General features: G+C 40.4%; 1 protein-coding gene and 1 non-coding gene across 8 annotated transcripts in view; one reads left to right on the top strand and one right to left on the bottom strand.

Annotated features, from left to right (window-relative positions):
• CTNNA2 (catenin alpha 2) overlaps positions 1-26,265 on the bottom strand; it is a 1,050,678-nt gene that overhangs the window by 184,596 nt on the left and 839,817 nt on the right. The window lies entirely within an intron of this gene.
• LOC123637643 lies at positions 3-134 on the top strand. The gene has a single exon (XR_006734994.1). It is a non-coding gene; the product is annotated as a small Cajal body-specific RNA 20 (non-coding RNA).

Raw genomic sequence — 26,265 nt, 5'->3', positions numbered from 1 at the left:
AAGGCCTCTCTCTCATGGGGTTGTAGGGGGTCCCTTTTCTCCTCAGCCAAGGATGAAAGCCAAGATCAGGCCTGGAAGGTCATTGCCAGAAATGCCACAAGCTGGGAAGCCTTGTTTTCTTAACTTAGTCATTTGGAAAAAAAATACTAATAAGTTAACTGACTTTTAAACAACAATAAAAACATCATCAAACATTTTATTGCACAGTGAATGATATTCTTGCAAAGTAGAACCCGGAGGCTAAATGCAAAACCTGCCCAACCTGCCCTTGCTGACAACTCTCACAGCTGGAGCTCCTCTTCTGAAACTGCTGTAGGAACTTGGGGCATGTATTTTTGATTATTCACAAGGTGGAAAATATCATTCTTCTGAGGCAGGATTGACTTCTGGAAAACACTGGCATCATTGGGATCCAAGACTGGCAGTAAGATCTACCTGAAGTGCAGCCACAAAGTAGTAAGGCTGAGTTTCTCCTGTGACTCATTATCTAGTTCAGAAGACTATTTTGGGTTTTTTTTTTTTGTTGCTGTTCGCTTTTTGTTTTGAGACAGAGTCACTCTGTCACCCTGGGTAGAGTACAGTGGCATCATCATAGTTCACCGTAGTCTCAAACTCCTGGGCTCAAGCAACCCTGCTGCCTCAGCCTCCTGAGTAGCTGGGACTATAGGCAAGCACCATAACACGCAGCTAATTTTTCTATTTTTTAGTAGAGATGGGGTCTCGCTCTTGCTCAGGCTGGTCTCAAACTCCTGAGCTCAAGCAATCCTTCCACCTCAGCCTCCCAGAGTGCTAGGATTACAACAAGCATGAGCCACTCCACCCAGTCCCAGAAGACATCTTTTTTTTTTTTTTAAGTTCTGGATCCTACCAAACTAAAAGCACTAGTACATGAAGATAATGATATAATGACGTTTATTGCACCACTGAATGTAGCAGCAAAAATAATTGCATGTGTATTGTTAAAGAAAAAATGCATTCAGTGATATTTGCTAAAGCATAGTAGAGGCAGACTTTATTCAGGACCATCACAACAGGTATAGGACCCATGGTGATGGGATTTTGCAGTTGGGAAGAGAAACAGAGCTCAACTCCAATGCAGCATGTGCAGTGGGAATTTATAGCGAAGGGAGAGGAGTCTCAGTGGATAAAAAAGTACTAAGAGGTAACAAGAGGGCCAGGGGGAACTCCAATCTAACAGGATTCTTGCAGAGAGGAAAGGTCAGGGTGATCAGACATCACCTAGGGGATGGTGGAGGATGAGGAACCTCATTAGATATTGAGAGTGATCAGATATTGCAGGTCAGGGGTTCTTGTTAAGTTGACTTAGCAGAGTTCTTTGTCAAAACTGGATTTCACGAGGAAATGCATGGGTGAGACTCAGAGAAGGTTCAGGACCTGACTAAAGATTGGTCAGGTGAAGGAAGAATTTTTGTCAGTATCAACAGAGCAATGACTGAAAACTTCATGCCATAACTCTACCATTAAAGATTACGTCACTATCAAAAAGAATGAGTTAGACAAGTCTTTCTCAAAGTGAGTCCCTGGAACGGCAGTGTCAACACTGCTTGGGAACATGTTAGAAATGTGATACTGATAAAAATTCTTAGGCCCCACCCCAGATATAGTGAATCAGAAATTTTGGGGGATGAGGTCCAACAGTTTACAGTTTAACAATGCTTCCAGTTGATTCTGATGTACAGTAAAGTTTAAAAACCACTGAGTTAGAGGGTTGTCCTTGAAGGAGTTCAGAAGTTTCACCTCAAAATATGACTTCTTGGTATAAAGGATATTTTGAATTAAAGGCCCTTTGAGATCAAAAAGCATTGGAAGGGGCTTTCCCTTTATCTGCATAAGCTGGACTGACCAATCAAAAGATCAAAAAGAGCAATTGACTTCTCTTCTTCTCTCTGTTATCTCAATATATTTGCAGGAAAGAAGATCAAGAATGTAACCAGACCTGGCCTAAATTATTTTAAACATACAACCTTTCTCTCAGGTTAATTTATAAGACAATCCATTTCCCCCATCCATTTGTCCTCCCTAGTACCATGTGTCACCCCTAAACAGAATTACCTATACTCCACATTTCCCCTCCTGTCCAAAAAGACAGATATAAAAATATCTGAACTTCAATAGGATATTGAGTAATCACTCTGTGATTCTCCCCATGCACATGGTATTGGTAAATAAACCTTTCTCTTATTAATCTGCCTTAATTGTGAGTTGGTCTCTCAGCAAACTTTCAGGAGAAAGGCAAGTTTCCTCTCACCCCTACATCCTCTACTGACCTAGAACAGGAATGTTCAAGATATGTTAAGTAAGAAAAGCAATAAATAATAGCTATATTAAATAGTCAAATTAGATTGAGTGTGCATGTATGTGTGTGTGTGTGTGTGTGTGTGTGTGTGTAGAATGAAAGATGTGGTAAAATATTTGCAAGGCTCTAAAAACGAACACAACTGATGACAGCTTGGGTGAGGGTTGATGGAAAAGGAGAGAGAGAGAGAGAGAGAGAGAGAGAGAGAGAAATATACCTTGTTGATAGTATATAGAAGGATAAGTTTACTAACTGCTTCTCTCATACTCTGACTTTTACTTAAGGCTAAAGTCACATTCTTTTTGAACCCCCTATTCTTTTGTGAGCATTAGAGTGTCTTTTTCTTTAGGACACCTTGTGTTAAGATCTAAAAGGCACTGAGGTATAAGCATAAGAAATGAACAGCATATAGACATATTTAGTATCTATTTTCTGTATGTCACTTTCTCTTTTCTGTCCATGAATCTTCTTCAACCACCAATCAGGCTACAGCATTAGAGTGTCTCTGAACCTGTTCTAGTCCAGCTGCCCAGTTTGTGAATTGCTCTTTGCCCAATAAAACTATGTTAAATTTAATTTTTGTCAAAAGTGGGTTCCCAGATAGAGCTCCTAGAGACCCCTGGGAGCACCGAGAGTCCCAGTGAGGTACCCGCGGGACCTGCCGTCCTTTGCTCTCTCCACTGCAACTAGGGCTTGTGGGTAAGTTCTCTCTCAGATTGCAAAGCTTCACAGATTTGGGTTTTGAGCCTTCTGAGTTTGTTTGAGCAAAATTTTTATCTTAACTGGGTTCAGAAGTCACGACAGAAACTAAACTAGGTCTGGGATCAGATTTTATCTAATAATTAATAAACTTAGATCTAGGTAGAGGCCTCCAATGTCTGAGTCAGAAACTAACAGCAATACTACAGGGGGTGTGAACTCCAGCTTTCAGGAATTTGCAGAGATCTCTGTGTTCTATCTCTTTGTTCCTTTTTCTTGTGTGCATGGGTAAGGAAAAATCATTGCCCAAATTGATCATGAAGATCTGAGAGCCAATGCCAAGATTTAAGGTAAAAATAGGATACTTAATTTCCGAAGAGCTGAGTACTCAACTTTCTGGCTATGCCGACCTATACATGTGTAAGTGTTAGGCCCTGGAAGTGGCAAACGCCTACAGAAATGACAACATCTTACTAAAGGCAAAATTGTTGCCTAGCCAGTAATTACTCAAAACAATAAAATAGATAATTTAAAGATTGGTAGTCTGAATAAAAAAAATAGTAATATTTAAGAGCCAGCAAATAAAAATTCTTCCTAAGAGCTATTAGCACTGCTTCTGTCTATATGTCTATGTGTCCATATGTGTCATTTGTATGTTATATTTTACTACCAAATTATATAAAAGAGATCTAATTAATTAGTTTAAAAGCACTTAAATCAAATATTTTATCAAGAAGATAGAAACTAACTCAAATGGTTTTAGTTTCATATGACTTTAAGAATACAGTGATTGACCTCTGCTCAACTTTCTTTTCTATTCTCTTACACCCTGATTCACAATGTCTGTACATTCTCAAAGCTGATTTAGACTCTTGTTCAGTACTTGTTCATTACACTAATAATCTTTTGCTCTGTAAACAGGATGCTCTCTTTGACTCCCATTCTTTTAAAGATTCTAGCTGAATTGAGGCCATAAAGCCTCTAGGTCTAGACTCTAGTGGGTGCAGACATCTATAACTTATGTAGAACATAAAATAGAGCATTCAAAAGCTTACCCCAAAATGCCTTGAGTCAAGTTTGTCATAGCCCTTGCTAGAGTTTGCACATTGGCAAAAGGAAAAGCTGCCACTATTTGCACAGACTCCAAATATGCCTTTGGAGTCTGCCGTGTACTTGGAACAATTTGGAAATCTTGTTTCTTAATTTCTGCTGGCAATTCTATTGCCAATGGACCTATAACATCAGATAGATTGTATATTGGGCCGGACTCCCTGTGGCCCCTTTTCTTTTAACTTTTTGACTTGCACGTATCTCCCATCACAAGGGACATATGTGCAAATGGGGGGTAATTAAGAAAAAAATATATAGTTGGTACTACCCTGAGATCTACAATATCTCTGACCAAATTATTTCCCAGTGCACTATTTGTAAATCTCACCAAATCTCTGGAGGAAACCAATACTCTCCAGGAAACCCCCAAAGACCCACATTGCCCCTCATAGCACTCCAAATTGACTTTATAAATTTACCTCCAGTTTTAGGTTTTTCTGGATAGACTGACTGCTATCCAACTAGGTGTGCTGATGCTACAACAGTGGTAAAGAAAATAGTAACTGAGGTTATTGCTCATTTTGGTATTCCTTTATGGATAGGGTTAGAGCAAGGGACTCATTTTACTCATTAAAATTTCATAGCCCATATCATCCCCAATCCTCAAGGCAAGTGGAACATAGAAGTCTAGAACTAAAAAGGACTTTGAGAAAAGTATGTCAAGACACTGGACTTAAGTGGCCGGAAGCATTACCTTGGGCCCTTAAAAAAATCCAGAATGTTCTAATTACGAGACATGGCTTAATCCCTTTTTAAAATGGTGTTCTGTCTGTTCATGCCTACTGGCACCTATATACCTTCTATCCCTGTACTGACTGAACACTGTGGGGATTTAAGTGAACAATTCAATACCATGACTAGCTACATACAGGCATTAACTAATATGCTTGGAGCATATCATTGGCAGATGAAAGGATTATGGCCTCTGCTAATTGACAGGCCTTGTCATCCTGTCTGACTAAGAGAGCGTGTGTACATCAAAGTTTTTAGAAGAAGATATGCACTGTCATCTCACTGGGAAGACCCTTATAAAGTACTGTTAACTACCTACACTGCCTCATCTTATCCCATTCTCCCTTTTATTGTCCACTATGACTCTTCTTTCAAATTATGCCTTGTTCTAACTAACTTTTACTGTTTTTTTCCAGCAGGTCAGGTACAGACCCTGCATCCCTATACACCAGTCTTTCAAACCCTGGCCACAAAAACTAATCAATCTAATTGCCATAAAAATGAAAGAGAAATCCTGGGTTCATGTGGGACATGCCCACCTACACCAAGACAATTGGAGAACAACCCCTGCAGGTGACCTTAAAGTAAGGATTCCCAGTGCCAGTTCCCAGGCCTCTGAAGCAGATGTCTTCATGAAGTAGACAGCTTTTTCCCAAGATCATGGATCAAGAAACCACATTTTTTATCTAAAAACTCCTTCTATTTTTCTTTTCACCTCCTCCTCCCCAAAACGGTCCTTTTAAAACCCTTCTTCTTTTAAACCTCCCCCTCCAAGGACTGCACATTGGAAGCTGAGTGGACATTGCCTCATCTTATCCCATTTTCCTTTTTATTGTCCACTATGACTCTTCTTTCAAATTACGCCTTGCTTTTACTAACCTTTACTGTTTTTTTCCAGCAGGTCAGGTACAGACCCTGCATCCCTGTACACCAGTCTTTCAAACCCTGGCCACAAAAACTAATCAATCTAATAGCTGGTTATGCCAACACGTAGATCATACACAGGAACCTGAATTCATTTTTGTTTCTGCCAATGTGAGTACCTGGTAGAACCAGTCCGGAAGATGGATGTACGACAATCTGTGGCATCTACAACCAGAGAAAAAAACATCATACTGCTTCTCCTGTTGGGAAGTCAACTGGACACAGAAAAACCTCTTTGGAGGCTCAAAAGCTGTCTTTTGCTCAGGTAAAGTGGTAACAAAAGTAAGGGTCTGAAAAAGGGCAAAATGTTTTAGGAGTTGTCTCTTTAAAACTCTTCACCCTTTTTGAGGAATTAAAACCTGCATTCCTGCCTGAGACCAGTAATCAAAGGGGCAGAAAAACGTTCTTTGTTCCTTAAACTACAGGAGATGATGTAACAGAATTGTCCAGACAGAGGTCATGAGATCATCTTCACTGGAGATACTATATTTAAACAGCAATAGCCCAAAGCTGAAAACCCCCTTTAAAAGCTCTGTATTTCTGCTTAAAGGGAGGACCATGATTCCTTAAGACAAGAGTCTGCCATCTTCCTCATTTGCCAGCAAATTAATAAACTTCTTTTTCCTTTTCCTCAAAATACTTGTCCTCATTCTTTGTTCAGCCTTGGGGACAAGTAAAAAATTTTCAGTAAGAAAGTCACTGGAAAGAAATTTTTCCCTCTGCATGGAAAACAAGGATGATGTTGGATCTTTTCTGGGTGACATACTAGGGCAATACTGTGAGCAAACCCTATGGTTTGATTCCACAGATGGCGTTCTTGCACTCTTAGATGCTGCTGACACTAACCCTCATGATGTCAACGCTTGTCAAATCACAAGATGTTATGAATGAGTCACAAGCCATGTCTGTGCAACTTGGGGTACTTCACTTGCTCTACTTGTGAAGTTGTCAGACACTAAAGAGTATATATGGACAGATCAAAAGTCTGGACTGACTTGGTTAAGTGACAAAACTGAGCTCTATAAATGCCTGAACCAGACCAAAGGCATTTTATAGCAAATATTTCACAGCCTGTTCTGTTCCCATAGACTGGCAGGGACACATGGACACTGGAGATGTGGAAGAAAATGCACAGCAAACTCCAGACTGAGAGGTCACAGGTTCCATCCTGACCCCATTTGTAAAAGACACTCATCTTTTTATTCTGTGTGGTGATAAACCATATAAGGGGTTCCCATCTAGATGGTCAGGACACGATGGCCTTGACATCCTTTGCTACCAAGCACTCTACTTTAAATGCCAGCCAAATTACAAACTTGGGCTCTTTCATTCATAGATTGGTACCAGGCAAACGTGCTAAATGCAATATTATAAAAAACCCACTTGTGTATCACAATTCTAAGTTCTTTTTGGTGCTAAGGACTCTTTTCCTGGCATTTGGAACTGATGAGATTGAAAAGGCAGTTTTGAATCTCTCCATGGCAATAAAACAAGAGTTCTATCACTGTGCAAGCACTGGGAGCGGCACTTCAGCTAGAAGTCAACAGCCTAGGCTCTGTTGTATTTGAAAACGGCTACAAGAAACTTGCATGATTGTTAGCAAAAATGCTCTACGTAAAAACTACACAGGGCAAGTGGAGACTGTGATCTATAGCTCTCAAAAGACAAGATAAATATTCTCCATCAGATTAATAAAGACCTATTCCCAAGAATGGAAGACTGGTTTGAGGGGGTATGGGGAAACGTGCTTAGATCTGGTCTTTTCTACTTATTTATTCTCATTCTAATCTGTGTTCTTGTCTCCCTTTTCAGATCTCTTGTTACTTGACTACTAACTAGATCTCTCTCTCCACAGCCACTGACTCAGCTTTTAATGTGTGAAAATTCTAGCGAAGTTCTAGACAAGGGGAATGAAGGAGCTGAGGAAATTTCAGCCCACAATATGACTCCCTGGTATGAAGAATATTTTGAATTAAAGGCTCTTAGAGATTAACAGGCCCTTGGAAGAAGCTTGCCCTCTATCTGCATAAACTGGTCTGACCCATAAAAAAGAACAATGGACTTCCCTGCTTCTCCCTGTTATCTCAACATATTGCAGGAAAGAAGATCAAGAATGCAACCAGACCTGGCTCAAATCATTTTAAACATAATACCTGTCTCTCAGGTTAATTTATAAGTCAATCTGTTTCCCCTCATCCATTCCTTCTCCCAAGTATCTATTCATCCTCCCTGGTAACTGTTTAGTTTATCGCCCCTAAACAGAATTACCCGTACTCCTCATCTTCTGCCCTACAAAAGAACAGGTATAAAAATATCTGAATTTCATTGGGATATTGGGTAATCATGCTATGATTCTCCCCAGGCGCATAGTAAATAAACCTCTCTCTTATTAATCTGACTTAATTTGTGAGTTGATCTTTCAGTGAGCTTTTGGGGAAAGGGGAAATTTTCACTTACCTCTACAGTATATAGAGGGATAAGTTTGCTAACTGCTTCCCTCATACTCTAGTTTTTACTTAAGGCTAAAGTCACATTCTTTTTGAATCCTTTATTCTTTTGTGAGTGTTACAGTTTCTTTTTCTCCAGGACACCTTGTGTTAAGATCTAAAAAGCACTAAAGTATGTGCATAAGAAATGAACAGGATATAGGCATACTTAATATGTGTTATAATTCTCCAAAGACCATGCAAATGTCTGCTGGCTAAATGACTGTCACTCAAGATTAGAGACAACATATGTCAGTTTCTACATTTTTCAAGCAAAGGAAGGCTACAAATTGACAGCAGTTTGCCAGGAGGACCAGTGTACAAAGCCATTTTTTTCTTCTATGAACAAAATATAAATGTAACAGAGGGGATGGCCTGAAAAGGGGTACAATGTTTTACAAGCTATTTCTTTAAAACCTCCCCTACTCTTTTTGGGAATTAAAATCTGCATCCCTGCCCGAGACTAGTGGTTGGAAGGGCAGGGGAGTGTTCTTTGTGTTTGGCTCAATGGAACTGTCCAGGCAGAAGTCACAAGACTGTCTTCACCCAGAGATAGGGGTGGATCAGAACCATCAACTGTAGTTAAACAACAATACCCTGGAGCTGAAAACCCTCCCTTTAAACGCTCTGTATTCCTGCTAATAGACAGGAGGATGGCACTTTAAGATGCGAGTCTCCATCCTCCTCATTTGCAGGCAACTCCTCAAACCACTTGTCCTCATTCTTCTGATGAAGCCCCAGGGACAAGTACCAAACTTTTGGTGACAAAATGAAGTAAACTATCCTCCTTAATGGAGTCATATGCGACTTATGCATAGAGTCGTAACCAGTTTAAGTTTCAGGGATAACTTATTTTCAGAGCCTTGACATTTTCTTAAATATCTGAGAAGTTTGGGGATTTCCTGAATAAACTCTGGGTAAAAGAAATACGTTTGAGCCTTGGTGCACCCCATGAGTTTATCCAACCTACCAGGGCATTGTGGCACTGTGAGAGTGTCCCAAGTCTCTGTCTGCCCAGCAAGCTCACACACATTGGCCCCTCTACACTTCACCCAGCCTACAAAGACTTGAGTACCCTTGCAGAGGGACTAGGTGGTCTTCTTTATGGGAAAAAAAAACAAGGTGGCCAAGGGAAGTCAGCATATCATCCCCAAGACAGATTCTGTTTGTAGTAAAAGGAGGCAATTGTCAGAAGCACAGAAAAGCAGGAGGAAAAGGAAGCAAGATCAAGTGGATCTTGTGGGGTGCCCAGAGACAGACTGGTATGCTCCAGGTTAGGAACTGGAGCTCCAGGCAAGGCAATGAGGGGTGGCTGCCGCTTTCAACAAACTTCTTTAACTCTTCAATTTTTTGCAAGGTATTTTTTTCCCTGGCTCCTGCCTGGGCCCATGTTCTCTGTGAGATCCCCTTAAGATAAGCAAGATATGCAAACTGCCCTTTTCTTACTGAATTCAAAATGTACATGGCTCCTTTAATCCCTCAGATTTGAATATCTCATGCATATCTGTTAACTTCAATGTCAAAGAGGACTGTGGTCCTTCTGGCCTTCTAGCCTCTTGCATCAGCGCCTGACATAGCAGGTCAACTTCTGCAGTGGTTCGCATCCTGGAGGCACATTAAAAGCACCTGGGGAGCTTTTTCTAAAGCTAATGCCAAACTCCACCTAGACTAATTACAGCCCTGTATTGCTTATTGACTTGAAGGGGATACCCTCTGAGAAAGGTGCCCTTAGGCAATTTCATCATTGTGCAAACAAGATATTTACACAAACCTAGACAGTGTAAACAACTGCACACCTAGGCTGTAGGTATAGCCCATTGCTCCAGGCTACAAACCTGTATAGCATCTTACTCTACTGAATACCGTAGACAATTGTAGCACAACGGTATTTGTGTATCAAACATATTCAAACATAGGAAAGGTACAGTAAAAGTATAGTTAGCATAAAAGATAAAAAATGGTACACCTGCATAGGGCAGCTCTATTACAAATTTATGGAACCACTGTTATATGCAGTCCATCCTTGAATGAAACGTCCTTATGTGGCTCATGACAGTACATCAAATTCGTTGGGAGGTAGGGGGAGGACGCTGGACATTTGTAATTTTTTAAGTTTCCCGAAGCTTATAATGTAAACCCAGGATACAGAACTACCGAACTAGCTGTTATCTAAGTTGCTAGAGGGAAGGGTAGAGCTTCCGGTGTGTGGTTGAACAAGCTGAACTTCAAGGTCCTTTCCAAACAGAAGGGTCAGTGATTTTCAAAAAGCAGTCTGCTAAAGAAATGATTTTTCACAAATAACAGTGGAAGGAATTTTTCAAGGTTAAAGAGAAAGACTTTTGCAAAATGAATTGGAAAACTGAACTCACTATCTAGGCAATTCCAACCAGCCATACACAGATATAAATATGTATTTTGAAGTTATATCAATAGTCTATATGTTTTGAGGAATCTTAATTTGTTGGGGGTTTTTTGCATAAATTTATTTTTTTACTGGTCAAGGATCTGGAAATTGGCTCTATTATTTGACATATAGAAGCACAGTCTACTGCTTCAACATTACCTGACTCCTTTAACTACGAATAAATTAGGCTCTAGTAGTCCACATCTGATTAATAGACACTGAATCATATTAACTACAAAATACATCACTGTATGAATAATTGAAACATCCAACTTTTTTCAGATAGTCCCTCAGTTCTACCCGAGGTAACTTATCAACTGGCCTAAATAGAATTACTCTATTTCCAAAAAAAATATTGGAGGCTAATTTATTTCTTCAAAGACTTAGAATGAAGTTAGAGAAAATGTACAACTGATTTCTGTAGCTGCTGTTAGTAAGTCCCTTGGCATTTACACAAGGATTGAAAGATAGATATTCCTTTTTACCCACCTCATCTGCCCCCTAACTTTAATGGTAGAAGGAAGTAGCAAGGGTGAGGGAAGGCACTAGAGGATAGTATCTTCCATGAACTAAAATTTTAAGGAAGTCATTTTTCACATTTTCAAAAGCAGATCATCTCTTTAGATCTCCTTAGCAGGACACAAGGGAGTTTGAAGGGTGCCTGACTTTTAAACAAAAGAAACAAAACAAAATCTTGGAGAGCAGAAAGACCACCAAGGGAGACAAAGAGGAGGAGTGTTAAATTCTCTAAAAAAAATAAAATAAAATTTAGAGCATCATTACACGAAGGTTTCATCTCAAAAGAGAAATGTGAATCTATCCATCAATCAGTTTTTATTCTAAATCTATTATATTGGGCCTTCAAAGAGACACAGAAATGAGTTTGGAAAGGAAATTCTAGGAGTAAATACAGGGGTTGTATAAAGCCAAGTAAGGAGTTTGCATTTTTTCTTATATCAGTAATAATTAATAACAAATACAATGTATGGTATACTTACATGCCAGCATTGTACTAAAAAAGCTTTACATACACCTTTTCTTTCTTTTTTATTGATATATAATAATTGTACATGTGATATTTTGATACATGCATATGACATGTAATAATCAAATCAGGGTAATTAGGATATCCATCACCTCAAACATTTATCTTTGTGTTGAGAACATTCCAAATCTTCTCTTCTAGACATTTTGAAATATACAATAAAGTATTGTCAACTATAGTCAATCTATTGGGCAATCAAACTCTAGAATTTATTCCTCTATATAACTGTATTTTTGTACCCATTCACCAACTTCTCTTCATCTTCCCCTTCCCCCAATCTTCCCAGAGTGCACACACATTTTCTCATGAATTTCCCCCAGGTACTCAATAAGATATCTGTTATCTTTCCCATTCTATAGCTGAGGAAACTGAGGCTCAAAGTGTTTACAGTACCTATCCAAGGTTATTCAGCTAGAATTCACTGGCTAGATTTTCAAAAGTGGATCCAACCTAATCTACACCCTGAGCTCTTAAACGCTGCATTTCATTGCTTGAAAACACTGAGAAACCCAGACAATTTTACGGTGGTGACTTAATCAGCTTTTAGGAATCACACGATCTACATGCCAGTTGAACATCACGCCAAGTGGCCTGCCTCCGGGGTCTCACTGTCCCAGCCTGCTCCCTCTGTGTCCAATGGCACCCCCAGTCCACCCACGGGTACTGAGGTCGCACGAGTCGGAACGTTGCTGGAGGTTCCTGGGATGGCAACAGGACTACTGCAAGCACACAGAAGCCACAGCAATACCGGGCCATTTAAAGTGCAGGGGACAGTGAAGTGGCCACACTGAAACAAGAGGCTTCCAGGAAAAACAATAGCTTCTTATTCCACGTAGGAGCGTCAATCTACAGCCCAGGTGTTCCATGTCTCCACTGGCTCAGGTGTCTCACTTCTGGCCTCGTGTAGAGACTAGAAACTCAAGGAGATGCGTTCAGTACCACATCTGACTGCCAGACGTTAGGAACCATCTCTTCAACTCAAAATCCTCATGGCCCTTTGGAAAGTCATGTTTCAAATAAGGAAAGAAAGTGACTGCTCAATTCGTAAGTATTGCATACTAAAGGGGCAGTTCAGTTCTGAGCCGGAGTGACTGAGTCCAGTTCCACTCTTCCCAGCCATGTGACTTTCCTCACGTCACATGGCCACCCTGTGCCTCAGGGAACCACAGGCTTATTTCAGTGATTAAATGCATCAGTGCACTTAGAACAACATCTGCCACGTAGTGTGCGTCTGGCCACACAATTCCTGCTCCCTTCGTCTGACAATTCTGCTATTATAGAGATTCCCTGCTCAAGCGCTGGCCTTCTCCAGTCTCCTTTTAAAACTCAAAGATCCCATGGACAGCACACATCAGTCACCACTATCTTAGTGCAAATTAATCTATCATATTGTTTTCTTCACTTTAATGAGCAGAGGATCTGTGAAAGTGTACTTCTTCCCAGGGAGATATAGAAGAGGAGCTAAAAGGTACAAAAAGCAGGGTGGACCCAAGGCATGAAACACAAATTTCACTAACTTGCAATTTCACAGAAACTAAATCCCCTAGAGATCCTAATGTTGGTCTCAAATTCCTCTCCTTTACTCATGCCCACATACACACACAAAAAAAAACTTGCTAAATCTTCTTTCCTTTCCCCTCACATGGGTTCCACAAAGTCCCTCCCAAGCATCCTGATGGAGACATGACCCTCACACAAACCCAGGGAACCTTGCAATTACTAACCAAGTAATAGTTTCTCTTTATGTCTTTCCTCCTGCTCGGCCCAGTGGCCACACTCCAGGCGTATGTGATGAGTGTTCCTTTTTGACAAAGGCAAATGGACTACACCGTTGTACTTTTCTGATTTCATTTCTAGGCACCAGAAGGCTGCTTCATAAACCCCGCCACCTCACCACCCTCACCTGACCATTTTGCCATTCGTTAGCCAGGCCTGACAGCCAGTGAGCTGAAACAGAGCCATCACCAATCTGGTAGAAGGGGATTTGTCTTTTGGTCCAAATTCTGCTGTCACGAGGGATGCGGCTTCTGCACATCATCTCTCGTTTCTGAGCCTCTGGCTCCTCAACTGTGAAAAGAAGGGGCTGAGCTCTGATCCTCTGATTTGATTTCACAGCTTCCTTGTTTTCCTTCTGACCTCTGGCTCTGGGCCTTCCCAGGGCCAGCCTATCATCAGAGAGAGAACCACTGACCGCCCGCCTGCCAATCTGTGCTCAGGGCAAAGATTCTGCTGGGAGACTGACAATGATCAAATGCCCAGCGCTGGCCCTGAGCCATATGTCAGCTCAACACGCTGTCTGAGAGGCTGCAGATGGAAACCTGGGGAGACCAAGTATGCCTCACGCTGCTCTGCAGAACTAATAAGCAAGACCCGGTGCCCAGGGTGCTTGCCCTCAGTCAGCCTCAGTGCATTCTGCTCATCCATCTCCTTACCTCCCTGGCAGAACCTAAGAATCCAATCTCTGAGTTGAACAGGGCTTTTAAAATCTAACATTTGAACATGTTCAAGGACAAAGGACTCATGAATAATATTAAATGGCTGATTATCACCAAGTGCCAGGCACAAACTGTCTCCTTTCTGTTTGTTTTTTTGAGACAGGGTCTCACTCTGTCGCCAGGGCTAGAGTGCAGTGGCATCGTCATAGCTCACTGCAACTTCAAACTCTTGGCTTCAAGTGATCCTCTTGCCTCAGCCTCCCGAGTAGTTGGGACTACAGGCACGTGACACCACTCCTGCCTAATTTTTTCTATTTTTAATAGAGACGGTGTCTTGCTCTTGCTCAGGCCAGTCTCAAACTCCTGATCTCAGGAAATCCTCAAGACTTGGCCTCCCAGAATGTCAGGATTACAGGCATAAGCCACTGAGCCCTTCCTGTATTGTCTCTTTTAATCTGCAAAACAACACCTTAAGGTTGGGCTATGATTTTCATCATTCTGCACATGTGGAAATGCGGAGTTGTTTGAGACATGCTAAGTCCCACCCTGACAGTCTGACCCCATAGCTCATTGAGGTGAATTCCACATTGTCCTGCCTCCTGGGACCTTCCAGAACAGCGTGTTCTCCTTTTAAAGGAAAGCTCTTCCTTGCACTGAGACAAAATCCGTCTTCCTATAACAGTCCCCTCAGCACTCCCCTTTTTCTTATTTGTTCCTCTTTAGACATGGATAAAGACACTCAAAATCCAATCAATTGTAATATTTTAAGATAAAGAACAATTAGAGCAGATAACAGTAAACTATGTCACTTCGCCTTTGTTCTCAAACAGGCTCCCTTGCTAATTGCAACGGGGCTCGATATGTTTTTGTCTCTCCCTCTTTGTCCTTTCATTTTTCTCAAGCAGCATGCTAATACAAGCCAGAGCTTTGACAATTGTGCAGCTAATTTCTAAATGAGTGAAATAATTTATTATTATTTCAGTCAAGCAGCGTTCCTATAGGAGCTAGGATAGCTGGTAACAGGACCCACAGAATGGGTATTTATTCGTTACACAAAAGCTTGACATTCAGTAGAAATTACTGTCAATGAAAACCTGGGCGTGGAGAACAGAAGTGTATCTTTTGATTTACAGTCAGGTCAAAGGATGAAATCTCTCCGACTGAAATTACATTACGTTATATGACCCTGTCTGTCCTCACATTCCTCCTACACAACTTTGTTTTGTGAGACCTTGTGATCCTCTCAACAGAGATACGTTCCGTGGTGTTTCCTATTTAAACAATTTGTTAGCTCTATGATGGTTTCCCATTTCTGTCTTGTTTTTCCCTTTTTTTTTTTTTTTTTAACTGCCTCTGTGGACTGAAACAGAATTAACTGAGCACAGCACACACATGGGAAAATCACTAATCATGAAGCCACTGCTGAAGCCAGCAGAGAATGCCTGTTTGGAATGCACCATAATAGAGTCCACCCACTGACTGCTTCCATAGTGAAGACCTGTGCCCACACTGCAAACACACGTGCTGCTCTCAGACTGATGCTCTTAGCACATCACCCCTGCTGTGTCCACCCAGAGCTGGGGTGGAGGTGGGTAGTTAGTATCAGTCCCTAACAGCCCTGGCCATACCCAGCCATGGCCAGTAATGACCTGTGCTCAGCCTACTCAGCCTGGCACAGACCCAAAGCAAGGAAAAGCTAGATGGGGGTGTGGTAGGAAATTCAACTTCACCAGAATTGGAACGGCAAATCCATTTGATGTTCCCATGCTTGCTTTCTGCTGTGAATTTAGCTCCCAAAGTGCCCACAGGAACGTTAGGCAGCAGCCCCTTAACAAATCCCCATTGGGTATGGCCAGTCTGCCTCCTTGGCCTTCAAACAGGTCCCAGGGTCTCAGTTTCAACTCCAGCTCCACCTGGCCTAGAACCCATGCCAGCCTTTCATCCCCACTCCCTCCATCATGATGTGGTTGAATAACTCTGATATTTTTGCCTCATTCCATCTGATACCTATCCAAGAAATTGGATGAGCTTGCTCTACCCCCAGAATAAATTTTTCTTGATCTAAAAGACAGATTCTTATCATACTCCAAGGATACACAGTAACCAAGGTTCATTAATTCCAGCATCCTTCAATGTCAATTCAAATATTCTCTGATCAAACATGATGGTTTGAACACTTGACTTTTTCCTAGAATTTTTTGCCTGAGTTGGTTTTCCCCAATGCAGTACCATCAGTCCCACTTCTCCCCCATGAGTTCCACACATTTATGAGGGTGCTTGCCAGAATCAGGGGTATGGTGTGTGACTCATACTTTGGGTCATTATTGCGTGAGATGGTAGAATGGTGAGAGCTGCCCAGAGGAACTTACCCATTTTGGCAATCAGCCCCATGAGACCTGACCGATTTGAGAAACAGATGGAATTTTATGGACCACTGGGTTTTAAGCTATTGGGCACAAAGCCAACTGGAATACAGCTACATGTCTGTAAATACATCAAGAACAGGGATCATGTCTGTTTTACTCGTGAATGTTTATAGCACCTAGCATGATGCAAGTCAAATAGGAGACACAAGGAATATTTGTTGATTGAAGAAAATAGATGGATGAACTGAGGTTCACAGTGTGTCACAATGGCTGTAAGCAGGCTCTGAAATTAAATAGACCAAGCTGTGAGTCTTGATTGTATTATGTACTAGCTGCATGGCCAAGGGCAAGGAATATAACTAAGGTTCAGTTGCCTTATCTATAAAATGAAAACAATAGTATTTACGATATTTGACGGTATGGTTGCTAGGTTCTTGGTATAGTGCCAGGAACATAATAAGTACCAAATACAGTTTAAATATCATTGCAATTAGTCTTATAATGAATATGTTTTGATATATAACTAAACTCATATTCTGGACCTTGGATTTTATCTGTGTCCAAACTCTAGTTTTTTGCCATCCTCTTTATGCTTATGTTAAACCTAATCTGATATCTATATATACACATATATATTGATTTTAATGTATGTGAAAATCTTTTTTTCTTCAATTAAAAATAAATGTTGGACTGGGAAACTGACATGAGCATGAAGGAATATATAATTCTTGAATTTGTATTGTAAAATCATCTGGTTTTACAGATTTTCCTTAATTCATGAATAAGATCCTACAAACATTTTTCCATCCCCTAGAATAATATTTTACTCAAACCATATTTGAGTTATTGCCTAATCCAGGAGAGCAGAAGTTCTAAATTACAGGGTTGGAGCATATACTACATATGAAGTCCTGATGCAGTGATTCTCAGAACTCTGTCTCTTGAGATGGAGCTAGGTCTCGTCGAATAGAACATGGAGGCACCTGCTATGGGGTGTGGGTGTGAGGCCAGGGGGCAGTCTCATAAGACGGGCCTCTTACACACCTACTCACAGTGGCATAGAATAGCGCACGAGGGTGACAAGACCACACAAAGGACAATGTCCTAAATATTTTCAGAGAAAGGTAAGGGGGATATATATACACTTCTTCCAAAATGGGCAGAGGGAAAATACCTTTTTTTTTTTTTAACATTGACACTATAATGGTCAGGAGGCTATTAATGAAGATTCGGGTAAGACAAATAGACAAGAAGACTATAAAACAGAAATAGAAATGTTCTTCTCAGTTCCATTGCTGCAAATTACCATCCAACCCTGTGATTCTATTGATTTGTCTGCACTATATCAAATTTTAATCACCATAAACCATAGACTAATACAGATCTGCTACCAACAAGTGCTCTTAGAAGAAGGCTTTGATTACTTTGGATACCTCTGAAAATCTTTTAAGACTGTCTAGCCTGGAAACTGGAGATACAAGGAAGCATCTGAAAAATGTTCCTTCTGTTGATTTTACAAAAAGTAGGTATCACATTCTGCTTTTTTAAAGTTAGGACTTTGAGAAAAGACACTAACAAAAGAAAAAGGGTGGAGTTAGAGGGTAATGGGAGTAACTCCAGACAAGGATAATTACCATAAGAAGAATCCCTGAGATGAAATGACTACTTTTGTTCTCTGGGCAAAATTATAACAGGTTAATCTGATGGCTCTCAGCACATCTTAATCCTTTAAAAGATGTCCTTTGATATGTCCCCAACACACAAACCCTAACTAGATTAAACCAGCATTTTCTAAACCATGGATCACAACACTAGTTTTTCAAGATGTTAATAAATGATCCTTTAAAAAGACAAAAAAAAATTTTCTTGATACAACTAGAAAATTTTCATAGTATATCTCATATAGGGATTTATAATCTCTATAAGATTATTAGGGACCTAAATAATTCCTATAATTATGAAACTTGTTTGTTTAATTTGGCTTAATCCAGAGTTTTCAATGGAATATCTATTAATAGCTTAAGAAATCATGCTCTGCAAATCAAGGTTTGTGGCATGTTGGGTTAAATACTATTGTTTCTATTACTAATGTCTTTGTACGCTTGCAACATCATAGCTTTGCATTTACAGAAGATGAGATATATAACCTGATTCACACCTTGAATAATCTATTTTTTTCTCTAAAATATCCAGAAAATTCAACCACAAGTACTTTATTTCTTAGATCATGCCAAGAATATAGTCAACTCTCATTTTTCTTAACATGTATAGATACAACATTTACCACTTCCAGACCCAGATGAAGCTGACACCCTTGTACTTAGCCCACACAGCGTGGGCTACTGAAGCACACACGATCCCTAGAACTGAGTGACCCTGGGTTTTATACTTAGGTCTGTCACTGAGTAGTTCTGTATCAAGCTCCTTCATCTCTTTGAGATTCAATATCCTTATTGATCACTAGATAAATTCCATAGTTATTCTAATGTAAGAAGTTTTATCAAACTATGAGTTTTGAATTCAAAGGTACAAAGTTAGTTAAAAATCTTAAATGTTCCTGCCTTACAGAACATGTAGTCAGAGGCTCTATTTTAAAATGTACCAAGAGGAGGATCCATTAAAAATCATTTTATGTATAGAAAGTTATTTGGAAACAGAGAACAGAGACAGAAGGAAAGCCAGAGACAACTCTAAGTATATAGCCATGTGGAAGGATTGCAGGTGATTCTGGTTTGTTCTTTCTAACTTATCTGCATTTTCTAATGGTTTTGCAATGAACAGGTATTAACTTCTGCAATAACAAAATAAACCAACAAGAGTTTTATTTTTGCTTCTAGGCCTTCTGATTCCTTAAGCCCGATTTAAAACCTCTCATTGTGGGTAGCTAATCAAACATTACAGACTGCATGTGCAAACCAAAATCATTGATGTTTGGGATAAACAGGTCTATGCCCTACAAAGGCATGACCCCTAACATCAGCTCCACAGATAGATATTCAAATACATGACAGGAGTTTAAGAATTGCCTTTGGAAATTATTGGGAGGGATGATCAGAGAGAAGAAAGGAAAGAAGGATGAGGAAATGAAGGCAGTATTGCTGCTCTGTAAAGCCACCATTTTAGCATCATTGTTTGGGCTCCATGTTTTCTGGAGACCCTGCTAAATGCAAAGGCCCCTGGGACACATTATATTTTATCAGCTCTTTGCCCACTAAGAGCATGCCCCTGTAAAAATCAGTCTTAGGACAAGCAAGGTAAAAAAATAAAGAACGAATGCCAACGAGAAAGGAGACTTGTACAAATAGTGCCTCTGGTGTTCTTATCCCTGGTTGCATATTAGCACCAAGGATGCTCAGGCCCCATGCCAGACCAACGGAATTAGAATCTCCGGAGGTGGGACCCAGGCTTAGAGTTTTTGAAGTTTTCCGGATGATGCTGATGTGTGGTGAGGATTCAGAAATGCACAGGCTAAGTGAAACAAAAAAATTAAAAGCAAATCCTAGTGAATTTTCAATTTTTATGAATGCTCCTCAGAAACAAAAGCGTTTTAATTTCCTGGACTATTTGAGGATTGTCAGATTATAGCTGACTGAGCGTAGAACCAATAATACAGTACATTTACCCTTTACTGCATTATCCTAAAATACCCACTTCTCTTTTACTTAGTGAATTCAGGCTGGTGAATGACACGGTGTTTTTCTTCAGTAAGTGAAGCTCATTTACAAAGCCTAGGATCTTCCCAAAGGATCTGAGGACAAAGATGGAGGTGTCAGTGATTGGGCTGAATCAGGAAAAGGCTCCGGGCCTTTCTGGAAAGTTGTTATTAAACTAAGAACCTGATATCAGCTTATTTTGCTATAATTTGACTGTTTCTAGAAGTAAGTACAGTAATTAAGGCTCTAGTTAGTTGGGTTTAGTTACCTGAGATTTACTATAAATATTCAGCAGAACAATCTATTGACATGTTCATTTCTGTACTGCTTTTTCGAAAAGGTAAGGATAAAGGTGATTTCATCCTGGCCCTATCTCCTTGGAAAAATGGACAAACTTCTGTGTTCCTTATCAGTCACACCTCATCTTCATCCCCACCCTAACTAGCACCCTCCACCCCTCACCTTCCACACAAGTTAGGAGCACCTTTGGGTTTCTAAGGCTGAGCTAAAGGAAAGTCCCACCCATGCATATATTGGGAAGGTTAGGTACATCGAGGCATCATTAAACTAAAGTTATCCCAGAGTGGGAGGAGAAAAAAGGAAGAGGCTTAACTGGAGGAAAAAAGTTGAGTTTCCCAAGATGAGAGGAAAAAAGGAGAAATAATTCTACTAGTGGCTTTTCCTCCACTGGACCTTCCTCCTCTATAGCAGTAGGTATCAGAGCCTCTGTGCATACAGGAAATCCTGTACTAACCTGTGCATAATCTTGTATGAATAAAGTGGGTGCTCCCACTCAGGCTTAGATTAAGAGAAATAACAGAACAACTTGCTTCTGGACTTTCGGAAGACTCCAGAACTTTTGAGAAGGGACCAGCCATATTTATATGCCTTAGAGAAATAAAAACAAGTGATATTCTTGGTCATGAGTTTCATGGACGAAATGCATACCCAGTACACATATTACTCAAGAGATTTTCAAAAGGAAGAGTAATAGACTGACTTTAAAGGAATTCAGCCTATTTGTGAAAATGTACTACAGTAGGAAAACTATACTGGAGGGTCTTTTGGTTCTTGCAGAAGAAAATGTGGACTATCAATCATTCTCTCCCAAAATATTCCACTATGCTAACAATAAAAATGACACCAGGCAGGGAGATAAGATCCACCTTTTAACTGGAGGAACACTTAAATTCTGTCTATTTTTGGCAATGTCTCTGATTTTGATAGTGAATATATTCATGATGGTCATAATTCTCATTAGATTTATGGGGGAAAAAGCTGGAGAGTTTTGAGCATGTTAAGAATAGTTAGTGCAATCAGAATACATTTGCCTTTTTTTTTTTAATAAGCAAAATCCTTGTTTTCCCTCAAAGAACCCTAGGGAGAAAATTCTTTTCTATTCAAAAAATTTTATTTTCACCAAAGAATAGGAAAAAAGTCAAAATGGAAATGTATACTGAGAGGCCTTTAGAATTCCATATGACTGAATTTTTTATTAGGAGTCTGTGCTGCTTTTAGAATTTCCAAAAATTAATTTTCTCAAGTTAACAACCCAACTTGTTGAAATGGCTTGTTGAAAGGGATTTCAAGTCTAGGTGACATCTTTTCCATTGTGTCTTCTTCTTCCCTTTATAAAAACATTACCTAATTTTTTTCAGACCACACGTTGGAAAACTTCCAAGTAAATAAAAGAAAACCATAAGATAAAGAGAATGTTTGGTAAGTGTCAAATACAACAACAAAAAATCATACAATGTTTTATAATCATGACTATATGGGACATTCATTGGAAATAGGCTTAAAGATCATATCCTAGAGAATATGGTCTATTACTCTGAGTATAATAGATCAACGTAGTGAGCAGGCCAGGTGTGCACATACTGGAAGCCATTTTCTCCAAGAGACTATGTTTCTATGTGTGGTCTTTGAGTTGGCTGCATCAAACTCACTTGTTCCTACGCCTCACTTGAGACATAATTAATTAGACTGTCTTGGGTGGGTGAGGGGGAAGATGAGAACATTTATTTTACAAGCTTCCCAAGCCACTCAGAGGAACTCTGAATTCAGAAAAATCCTGTTCTAAGTACACCAAGAATTCTAAAAATGAGGTCAGGGATGCCCTTACCATGTTGCTATGGCAACAATCCATGCTTTTTATTTTTAATTAACCTTTGCCACTACCCCTAAACATTTATTGAACACTTTGTGCATGAACAATTACAAGAGTCTTGTCATGTATCCAATCACTCATAATGCCAACTTACAAGGCGGGTCAGGACAATATTCCCCATTTTACAAGTGAGGAAAGCCCAGGCATAGAATTGCTGAGTGATTGGCCCAGTGCTACACATCCTGTAAGATGAAGCCAGGCTTTGAAACTAGGGCATCTGACCTCAGAGGCTACATTCTTAACAAGCTCACTATATAATTCCAAGTAAATAAAGAAACAAAGGTTAAATTACTGGTTCCCAAGGCTGCTGTCTTTCTACTACACACACAAGGTCAATGTTGACACTGACTATAGCAACTATGTCAGTGTTTTCTAAACTGGGTCTCTGGACTGTGTCAAAATCACCTGAGGTAGAGACTTGTTAAAAAATAAGATTCCTGAGTTCTAATTCAGACATACTGCACCAAGTTTTTAGTGGATGGAAGACCAAGAATCTATATTTTCCCTATGCTCCCTTAAGTGACTCTTATACACAGTGAAGTTTGAGAACTACTCCATTAGGCAAATACAAGCCCAAGGCAGCAAGATTAAATTTATAGATGATAAAGTTAATACTCTCCACCTTTAGATTATAACCTAAATAAGGTTAAGGCAGTGGTTCTCAGCCAGAAGTGATTTTGCCCCTTCGGGCAGTGGGCAATGTCTGGGTACAGTTCTGGTTGTCATACCTGAGGGGACACTACTGGTATTTAGTGAGTAGAGGCCAAAGATGCTACTGAACATCTGTCTTAGTCTGCTCAGCCTGTTGTAACAAAATACTGCAGCCTGGGTTGTTTAAACAATAGAAATTTATTTTCTTACTGCTCTGGAGGCTGGGGGTCCAAGATCAGGGTGCCAGCATGAGGGTGTTCTGATGAGGGCCCTCTTCCTGGCTTCCACGGCTGCCTTCTGGCTATGTCCCCACGCGGCAGAGAGAGAGTAAGTGGACAGCCCACAACACAGAACTATCTGGCCTAAATGTCAAAAGTGCTGATGTTGAGAAGCTCTGGATTAAGGAATGAGGAAGGAAAACAGCCCTGTCTCCTGCCTTTCCTCAGTGGCAGCCTCCTCTTGGTAGGGGAAATTTTTTTCATTGTCTTTCTACCTTTTAGTCCCACCATTGTTCTAGTATTTACGCCTAGCTGAAGTATCCTCTCTTCTCCTTTTCACATAACCAAATTCTACACGTTCTTCTTGCACTAATTTATACCTCTAAAAATCTCTCTGTGAATGTTCCCACCCTTACCTCCCTTAACCTAAAATTCAGTTTTACTAAAAGGTTGGGTGACTTGGAATCACAAAATTTAGGACCAAACTCAGAGCCCCCCTGATCCAGCCAAAGGTTTTCTACCAAGGGAAATTGAGGCATAGAGAGGCTGTGGAGTAGTAGAAGAGGTACAGGATTTGGGGTCAGACATGTAAGAGTTGGAATCCAGTTTTATTCCTCACCAGATAGCAGACCTTACAAAGCTATTTAACCTACACATGTCTCCCGAACCCACTTCAAAAGGCATTTTTGAGGTTGTATAAAAACGTATATACGACGTGCCCCATTTGGTGTCTGGTCTGGGGCATAGGAAGCATAGAGCGCATGTCTGGTCTCTTTTCTTTCCCACAGTCTTCCAAAGGCTTGTCTAAATATCAAACTAATGATATCTCATACTTAACATGTCCTAAATGTAATGCTAGCCAAGTTTTTAACTTTAAGCTCTCAAAAACCCTTTGAGCTGGGCACTATTATTAACTTCATTTTTACAGACGAGAAAATTGATGAGAGACATAGGATTTTCTCAAGGCTTCACAGCTAATTAATGACAGTGCCTGATTTTATAGCTCTGGGAGTCCAATTCCAGGGTGCTCTCCCTCAACCACACACTATACTACTCAACCTACTGTGACAAGTCCACAGATCTCCTGATTCCAAGTTAAGTGTTATTTCTACTCTTTCTATTAGACCGAGGATATTAGCATTGCCCCCCACCCCAAGTGAATGTTAAATAACAAAAACAGAGGTCATGTCTTATGCTTATTCTGTGTCCCCTTCGATGCTGGGCTCCTAGATGGTGCTCAATAAATATTTGTTGATTGACTGATAGAGAAAAGAAATGAATGGCAACCTGAAAAATTAATTTCCTTGCTTTGTCAGTTTGAATTAATTCCTATTATGGGCTGAACATTACACCTTGTTCTTCATTCTAAAGCCAGCCTACATAAGTGGGATGAAGGAGAGTTGTTCAGCTTCCATTATTGCCTTGCAATCTTACAAAAGCAACACTAAAGTTATCACTAAAGATGAGTCAACACTAAAGAACATCAATTGTGTTCACACAGGCCGAAGGCATGAGTAAGTGAACTTTGGGTCCACAGGAAGGCTGCCTTTATTCCATTTGGTTATTAATACTTCAGGGCTACAGTTCATCTTTCCACCAACTGCAGATTGCAAAGGGAGATTTCAAAAGGGGGAGGACAAATTGTAAGCTTTTGTTCCTACTGCAGACCTCTCTCAGTGCCACCCTCAGGTGGGCATTTAGGAAATGATGGAGAAAGACAAAAACGGAAAGTCTTGACTCCTGTCAGAGCTAAGGTCACTCTGTTTTCTGCTCTGACATACCTGGAGACTAATTTATAGGAGAAAAGAAGATGGGGATGATGCCAGAGACGATGGGAGCCCTTGTCTAGGCCTTTCTCTGAAGTTACTCACAGTTGTGCTCTGTTTGACAGGGGAAGAGGTTTAAAGATTTAAACTCATTAAATTCTTTCCTTGCCTTCTAGAGGAGGGGCCGATATTGGGATCTGTATTTAACATACAGAAAACAGGGGGAAAAAAAGAGAAGAGACAGTGGATTCATGGCCTGGAACTCTATCACCTTGTGGAACACCCTCTTACCCAAGACATGGTCCTTGGAAATGTAAGTGGTGCTCCTGGGAAACAGAGTGGTGCAGATACTAAGAAGCAAAAGTAACATGGAATCCGGGTTCCACTGAGGGCAGGGGTTAGTGTGTATGTGTGTGTGGTGGAAGTACATGAGATATGAGTGCTTGCTAAGTGGCTCACAGCTGGTTTGGAGTATTTGGCCTTTATCCTATAGCCTGCAGTCCTGGCAGCGGCTCTCTGTATGGTCCAGATGGCTGGGCGATACAACAAACAAGACACTGCAATCTATTGCCCTTGCCTTCTCGCCTGCTCTGGAGAAGTGCGCCTCAGTGAACTGAGAGCTGGGAGAGAAGGACCCATTCACGCCTATTGACCACATCACCATACTGTCCCAGAGGGGATTCCTACAGGGGAATCACTAGAAAGTCTGAGGCTTGGAATATGAGCTCATGAGTAGAGAAGTGGTGCTAGGATAGCCCACATGAAGACCTGATCGTTTATTTGATTTACGGAGAAATAAACAAGTAATTGTTCCATATGGGTGTACCTGTAACAGGGTTAAACAAACTTCTCCTGCATTCTGCTAGCCCTCTTGCAGTCAGTCCTCTGAGCTCTTCAGGCAGAAAGATGCAGAAGAGGGATAATGCCATCTCCCTCCCTGAGGACTGCCTACAAGACTGGTGTCTCCCTTCTGTCTTTAATCAGCAACAGTATTTACTCTTGTCAGTCCTGGCTCATTCTCTGGCTGGCGTTATAATTAGGAGAATTGTAACCCTGAGCTATACAGCTTCTAGAATAACAACACCAATTACAACAAAAATATTAGAAATTGTAATAGCAATGACAATGACTATGATGATGATGATGATGATGATGATGATAATGAACTTTACAGAGCATTTACTCTGGGCCAAAAATGGTTCTCAGAATTTACATGATATTTCTCCATTTATTCCTCACAAAAGTCCTATCTATAAAGCCATTACTCCTATTATCCCCATATCGCAGGT

The sequence above is a fragment of the Lemur catta genome, chromosome 4, assembly GCF_020740605.2.
Source record: "Lemur catta isolate mLemCat1 chromosome 4, mLemCat1.pri, whole genome shotgun sequence".
Classification (NCBI taxonomy): domain Eukaryota; kingdom Metazoa; phylum Chordata; class Mammalia; order Primates; family Lemuridae; genus Lemur; species Lemur catta.
The sequence above is the reverse complement of the archived record's forward strand: the minus strand, read 5'-3'. Positions and strand labels throughout refer to the sequence as shown.